This window comes from Triticum aestivum, chromosome 1D, assembly GCF_018294505.1.
Source record: "Triticum aestivum cultivar Chinese Spring chromosome 1D, IWGSC CS RefSeq v2.1, whole genome shotgun sequence".
NCBI classification, from domain to species: domain Eukaryota; kingdom Viridiplantae; phylum Streptophyta; class Magnoliopsida; order Poales; family Poaceae; genus Triticum; species Triticum aestivum.
Window position 1 is genome coordinate 353,268,825 of NC_057796.1, and position 6,258 is coordinate 353,275,082.

The 6,258-nt window shown below is 41.6% G+C and overlaps 1 pseudogene; it reads left to right on the forward strand.

The window, feature by feature from the left end:
• The first annotated feature begins 14 nt into the window (after positions 1 to 14).
• LOC123169913 (ribosomal protein S7, mitochondrial-like) lies at positions 15 to 988 on the forward strand (annotated as a pseudogene).
• The last annotated feature ends 5,270 nt before the right edge of the window (positions 989 to 6,258 follow it).

A 6,258-nucleotide genomic window follows, 5' to 3' on the forward strand; every position in this document is an offset into this window, starting at 1 on the left:
GACGTCAAGATCAGTCTCCTTTCCTTTCTCTTTTCGGGAGCAGAGCTGAAAAAGATGGACAGTAACGATTGCGTAATATCAATTTATCGGCCTCGTCATCGAAAGCGGCTTCCAATTGCTTGGAAATTCTCAGCTATATGGGGGACTTTGATGGTGAGGAAAAAGAATTGATCAAGAAATTGGTAAACTTTCGCATGATCGATGGTGAAAGAACGAGAGTTCGTGCTATTGTTTATAAAACTTTTCACCGCCTAGCTCGAACTGAACGCGATGTAATAAAACTTATGGTTGACGCCGTAGATAATATAAAGCCAATATGCGAAGTGGTCAAACTAGGAGTCGCATGTACTATTTATGATGTTCCTGGGATTGTAGCCAGGGATCGTCAACAAACCTTAGCTATTCGTTGGATCCTTGGAGCAGCTTTCAAATGACGTATAAGCTATAGGATAAGCTTAGAGAAATGTTCATTTGCTGAGATACTGGATGCTTACCGAAAGAGGGGAATTTCACGTAAGAGAAGGGAGAATCTTCATGGACTGGCTTCCACCAATCGAAGTTTCATGCATTTCAGATGGTGGTAAAGTGATACCACATAAGGAGCTCTTCCTCATTCAGTCATACTCAACAAAAGTAAGAAATGTTTGACCCGGATCCTTTTTTCATCTTCGTATAGAAAGAAAATCGGCCTTCCTCATACTCCCCCCTTCATTCATAGAGTTGGAGGAATCCACAAGAGGCCAGCCCGTTCATAATTGCATAAAAGAACCATTCTTTTTATGAAAACTCTTGTTCCAACCTCACCTCAGGTCGAATGAATACGAAAGGGGGATCAATCAAATCAATAAGCCATGAATGAAGAAGTAGTGGGCCTTTCGCCTTATTTCGTTTGACTCGTGGAGCTGAGAAATCTACTTCAAAGAGAGGGAAAGAGTGCTAGTCCGAAAGAACAAGCAAGGGATGAGCGCATGGGAGCGAAATCTGTTGCGCCCACGCGCATACGTTTTCTTGCTAGGTAATTTCTCAGAAAGTTTTTGTGTTGTTGATTCCTATTCCTAGGTGTTGTGCTTTTTCCCCTATGCCGCCTATTGGTACTAGTGGAGTAGGATTGGCCTGTAATACAGAACCTATAGGTGGTGTAACCTTTCGCTCAATACTCAAATCTACAATCAAAGCATCTGAGGCTGCATCAATCGAGGATACACGACATAAGGAATTGTTAGATCTCCAAACTGAACTTCGCCTTCACCAAGCGTGGGTTTTCACTGGTCCTAACTAAAGGTTGGCAAGCGATCCCCTATTCTGCATCCCGAAGATCAGACGGCCCAGAGCCGGAGCAATCATTCAAGCAAGTTACTCAGCTTGAGTTTTTTAGTCAATCAATAGATTGTGCAGTTTCTTAGTCTTTTGGTCCACGTCTTCATAACTTATAGAAAGGGTTTCTTTCTTTTACAAGATCATGGAAGCTTCAGAAACCATCGGAGATCTTCTAGAAACAAGAAATGTTGCATCAAAGGGTTCAGTGGTCATATCATAGTGAAATCGAGTTTCTTGATTTAGTCGATAACAAATTCCCAACTTAGAAATTCGAAAGGACTAAGATTCTACTTCTTCCTCAAATACTGGGAATGTGGATTCAAGTATGATATCACTATTCCACAGATCTCAAGAAAACGAATTGAACAAGTTTGATGGCTGGAGGAAGATAGGAAATATTCAAACATGTATTGCATTTCATCAATCTCACCCTTTGTTCAGTGCCGCATAAGTACTGACTTCTTGAACAGATACCGGTACCGGTCATGAAGGCTTTGCCCTTCTCAAGTCAAGTGTAGAAGCGAAATCCGTTGAGCAAGAAGCCAGTGATCCCACAACATCAAAGTGATACATATGACATATTGGAAATTAGGCTTAGTTTGTAGCTGTGAATATAGTAATGCACTTATTTATTGATAAATATGTTCTTTCAAGTAGAGCATACTCGGTAGAAAGGAGGTGGCGGAGCTGGGAAGAGGATTATACTTTATCGATTACTTGGACTTAGAGACCAATTATAGAAAGAAGACAGTAGCTGAGTGAGTTTTATTGATCTAGTTTATGAGCAGCTTAACTAGAAAAGCAAGTAGAAGGAATAGAAGAATGAAATGCAGAAATAGGGGAAGGGCGGGTAGCATTTTCAAATGCCAGTTTGAGTGAGACAGTTTCTGTCTGGCCCCCCACTTTTTGGCTGTTCTTCCATTCTGCCTTTGTCTTGCTCTAAGCTACCTAACTTCCTTCCTTTGTTCTTCCATTCTACTTTGTATGATTCTGATCATCAGTTCTTATCGATCCCATTTTAAGGACAAATCCTGATGTTGGTAAAATATACGTGTTGATCAAGGCCAAGGACAATGAAGCAGCCATGAAAAGATTGAAGAACGAGGTATGATGATTACTTCGGACTACTTTTTGTTCTTCATGCAAATGACCATATTTTCCGTCTGCAATACAAGTAGAAGATACTGAGTTGTTCAAATGTTTACAGGAAATCCATGGGAAAAACTACCACAGCTTTGTATTAAGCAAGCAGGTTCGAGTCGTTGGTAATTTCAGGGAAGCCTACATTGGCATTGCTCCTGAGTTAGCCAAAGAGATCGCGGAAGAAGTGGATGTTATCGTAAACTCTGCAGAAAATACCACTTTTGATGAGAGGTTCGTGAAGCTATACTAGTCTTGCACCAAGGATTGCTTCCATTACTAAATGTGTAAGTTCACATTCCATAGCAATAAAAGTATTGCAACTTGCAGGTATGATGTAGCACTAGACATCAACACCGTGGGGCCATTCCGGATAATGAGTTTCGCGCAGCAGTTTCGAAGACTGAAGCTCTTCTTGCAAGTATCAACAGGTCAGAATGCCAAATAAGAGCTTCTTGTGGTCGAAATCAAATGGTAACCTGTTTCTATTAATCTCAAAAGCTTACAAACAAGCTTTAGCAGTATGTTTGCATGTCATGTTTTTGGCCAAACAACATATGTGAATGGGCAGAGGCAAGGTTTGATACTAGAGAAGCCATTTTGCTTAGGGGATACCATAACAAAGGGGATAGGTTCCTTAGATATTTCGGCACATCAGAATACCGTGTTGGATATCGAGGCTGAGATCAAGTTGGCTTTTGACTCCAGAAGGCATTCTTCTGCCTCTGCTTCTGTTACTCAAGAAATGAAAGAGTTAGGTAGTCGAGGTATTCTAGTATTTCCCTGTTACTTTCTCATGTCTGTAGATATGAATACACACATGAAGTATTTGATTTGTGCAATTTATTTATTCATAGGGCCAAATTCTATGGTTGGCAAGACACTTATGTGTTCACAAAGGCCATGGGCGAGATGGTCATCAACTGCATGCGAGGAGAGATACCAGTGGTAACAATCAGGCCAAGTGTCATAGAGAGCACATGGAGGGATCCCTTCCCAGGTTGGATGGAAGGAAACAGGTAAATGCTAAACCGAAATCTGAGGTTGCGGATGTCACATATATATGTGATGCATCCTCGTCTGCTTACCAGATAATGAGCTATTTCCAGGATCTAGCAGTGCGTACTAACTTTTGACGGGTTGATGGTGAGGATCAAGTATATGACCTATATTCCTCACTATTAGAGGACTTCAAAGAGGAGATTCCATCATAATCTCTAGAAGCTAGTGTCAAGGAATCCGTTAGCCGTCACCTTAACTGAAAGTTGGTGAAGAAGGTGTATATGCCTCTTGTCTATGGTAAGACACAACATAGTGCAGCAGCGGACATCCATAAGGGGCTTGACTTCATTAGAAAACGTGCTGAAAGCAACAAAGTGGCGGACATTTTTTTTTTGCATTCTGGGACAAGAAATTCCAAGCCATTGCTAGGCTGAGCCATGTTAGCAAACAATGGTTTCTCCAACAATATGAGGATAAATACCTTACTAAAATGCTAGTGGTCACAAACCCCTTCCATGTACAATTGAAAACATTAACAATACGAAAGCAAGAATCATCATTTATACTGGGAATGCCTTCCTCTACCAAAAGAGAAAGAGTTGAAGATAACGAAGGAAAGTGGGTGGATACATAACCAGTTCATATCACTTGTCTTTCTGGTCTTTTACAATCTCATCGAATACTAGTAAATGCTTTCGAAGAGAAAATAGAAGCACTAGAGAGCTCAAGTTCACTTCATTCATCACAAGATGCAAATGATAATCAAAATGGAGCTAATGAGGAAGAAATCACTTCTACTTAAACTTTTTTGAGTGAAATACCAACCAACACATAAAGCAATAACCAGATAGATAGAATGATAACAGGTAATACGAAGATATCAACACAGCTGGAGTCACGAGGTTCGATAATGACCAATGGGTTAGGATCTGAGGAAGCTTAGTTTGGATGATGGAATATTTGCTGTTCTGATTGTTGTGATACTGCAAATCCACTTATCCAACAATTTCAGTCCATTTTCCTACTTTTTCTGCAAGGGGTTCAAGGGGAAAGCATTATTATATCCTTAATATGACTCTCTGTCACACGGATACTGCTGGGCTACTACAAAACCCCTATAGTCAAAAAAAGATCGAAATAGGGATAAAACGTAGGATAACCCGGATCACTCGGACTAGCTGAACTCTCCAGAACAAACACAACCTAGGTGGTTTGACTAACGTTTTGGCACATTAGACTAACCTAAGACAACTCCTGGCTACATTCAGTCCTATCGAGATACAAGCTGTTACCAACCTGATACAACGCAAGTCACAAGCTTGACACAGCGAGAATGGCTGCAACTGACAATTCCTGCATCTGAGATTGACAACTCTAGTAACAGAGAATGACAACTCCTGCAACAGATATTGACAGAGCATGACACTCTCAACTGAGCTCGATCCAGCTGTGAACAATAAACAACACTGAAAGTAAACAACACGGTTATCACAAAACTTGGATTCCGGATTACAACACCATAGGCAATGAACCACCACTAACGACCCATAACGTTAGCTGATAGCCGCTGACCGTGGAGTACTTACCGATCCATCAGCGAGGACTGTATCATTTAGCGAGCTAAAAACTTAAGGAACATGTATGTGAGAGTTCCACTTTAGCTCCCTCAACACCAGGCGGGACGAGCAGCCCTATACCACGTGTAGCCACACTCTAGTGTCCTTTTCTACTTAGTTGGACAGATCACTTTAGAAAATCATATAAAAATCAAGCAAGAAAACGGATGCGCTAACGCGCAACGGCTTTCGCGCTAGTTGCTCAAAAAATCGAATAAAAATCAAGCAAGAAAACAGATGCACTAACGCGCAACGGCTTTCGCGCTAGTTGCTCAATCCATTGCTTGCTTCTCTTCTGTCTTGGAAAAGTGAGGATTTCCTATCTGATCCAAGGGAAGGAAGAGAGGTGGAAAGTGTTGCTGTGTCAAATCGAGATTGTGTGGTGTACGCTCATGTTCGACGCTATCGAAAATCATGCATTGGATGGATGCTCGGGCATTGAGAAGGAAGGACACTTTCAGAGGCGAAAGTCCATGGTAAGACACCATCTGAGATTGACAACTCTAGTAACAGAGAATGACAACTGCTGCAACAGATATTGACAGAGCATGACAGTCTCAACTGAGCTCAATCCAGCTGTGAACAATAAACAACACTGAAAGTAAACAACACGGTTATCACAAAACTTGGATTCTGGATTACAACACTATAGGCAATGAACCACCACTAACGACCCATAACGTTAGCTGATAGCCGCTGACCGTGGAGTACTTACCGATCCATCAGCGAGGACTGTATCATTTAGCGAGCTAAAAACTTAAGGAACATGTATGTGAGAGTTCCACTTTAGCTCCCTCAACACCAGGCGGGACGAGCAGCCCTATACCATGTGTAGCCACACTCTAGTGTCCTTTTCTACTTAGTTGGACAGATCACTTCAGAAAATCGTATAAAAATCAAGCAAGAAAACGGATGCGCTAACGCGCAACGGTTTTCGCGCTAGTTGCTCAAAAAATCGTATAAAAATCAAGCAAGAAAACGGATGCGCTAACGCGCAATGGCTTTCGCGCTAGTTTCTGAATCCGTTGCTTGCTTCTCTTCTGTCTTGGAAAAGTGAGGATTTCCTATCTGATCCAAGGGAAGGAAGAGAGGTGGAAAGTGTTGCTGTGTCAAATCGAGATTGTGTGGGTGTCCGCTCATGTTCGACGCTATCAAAAATCATGCATTGGATGGATGCCCGGGC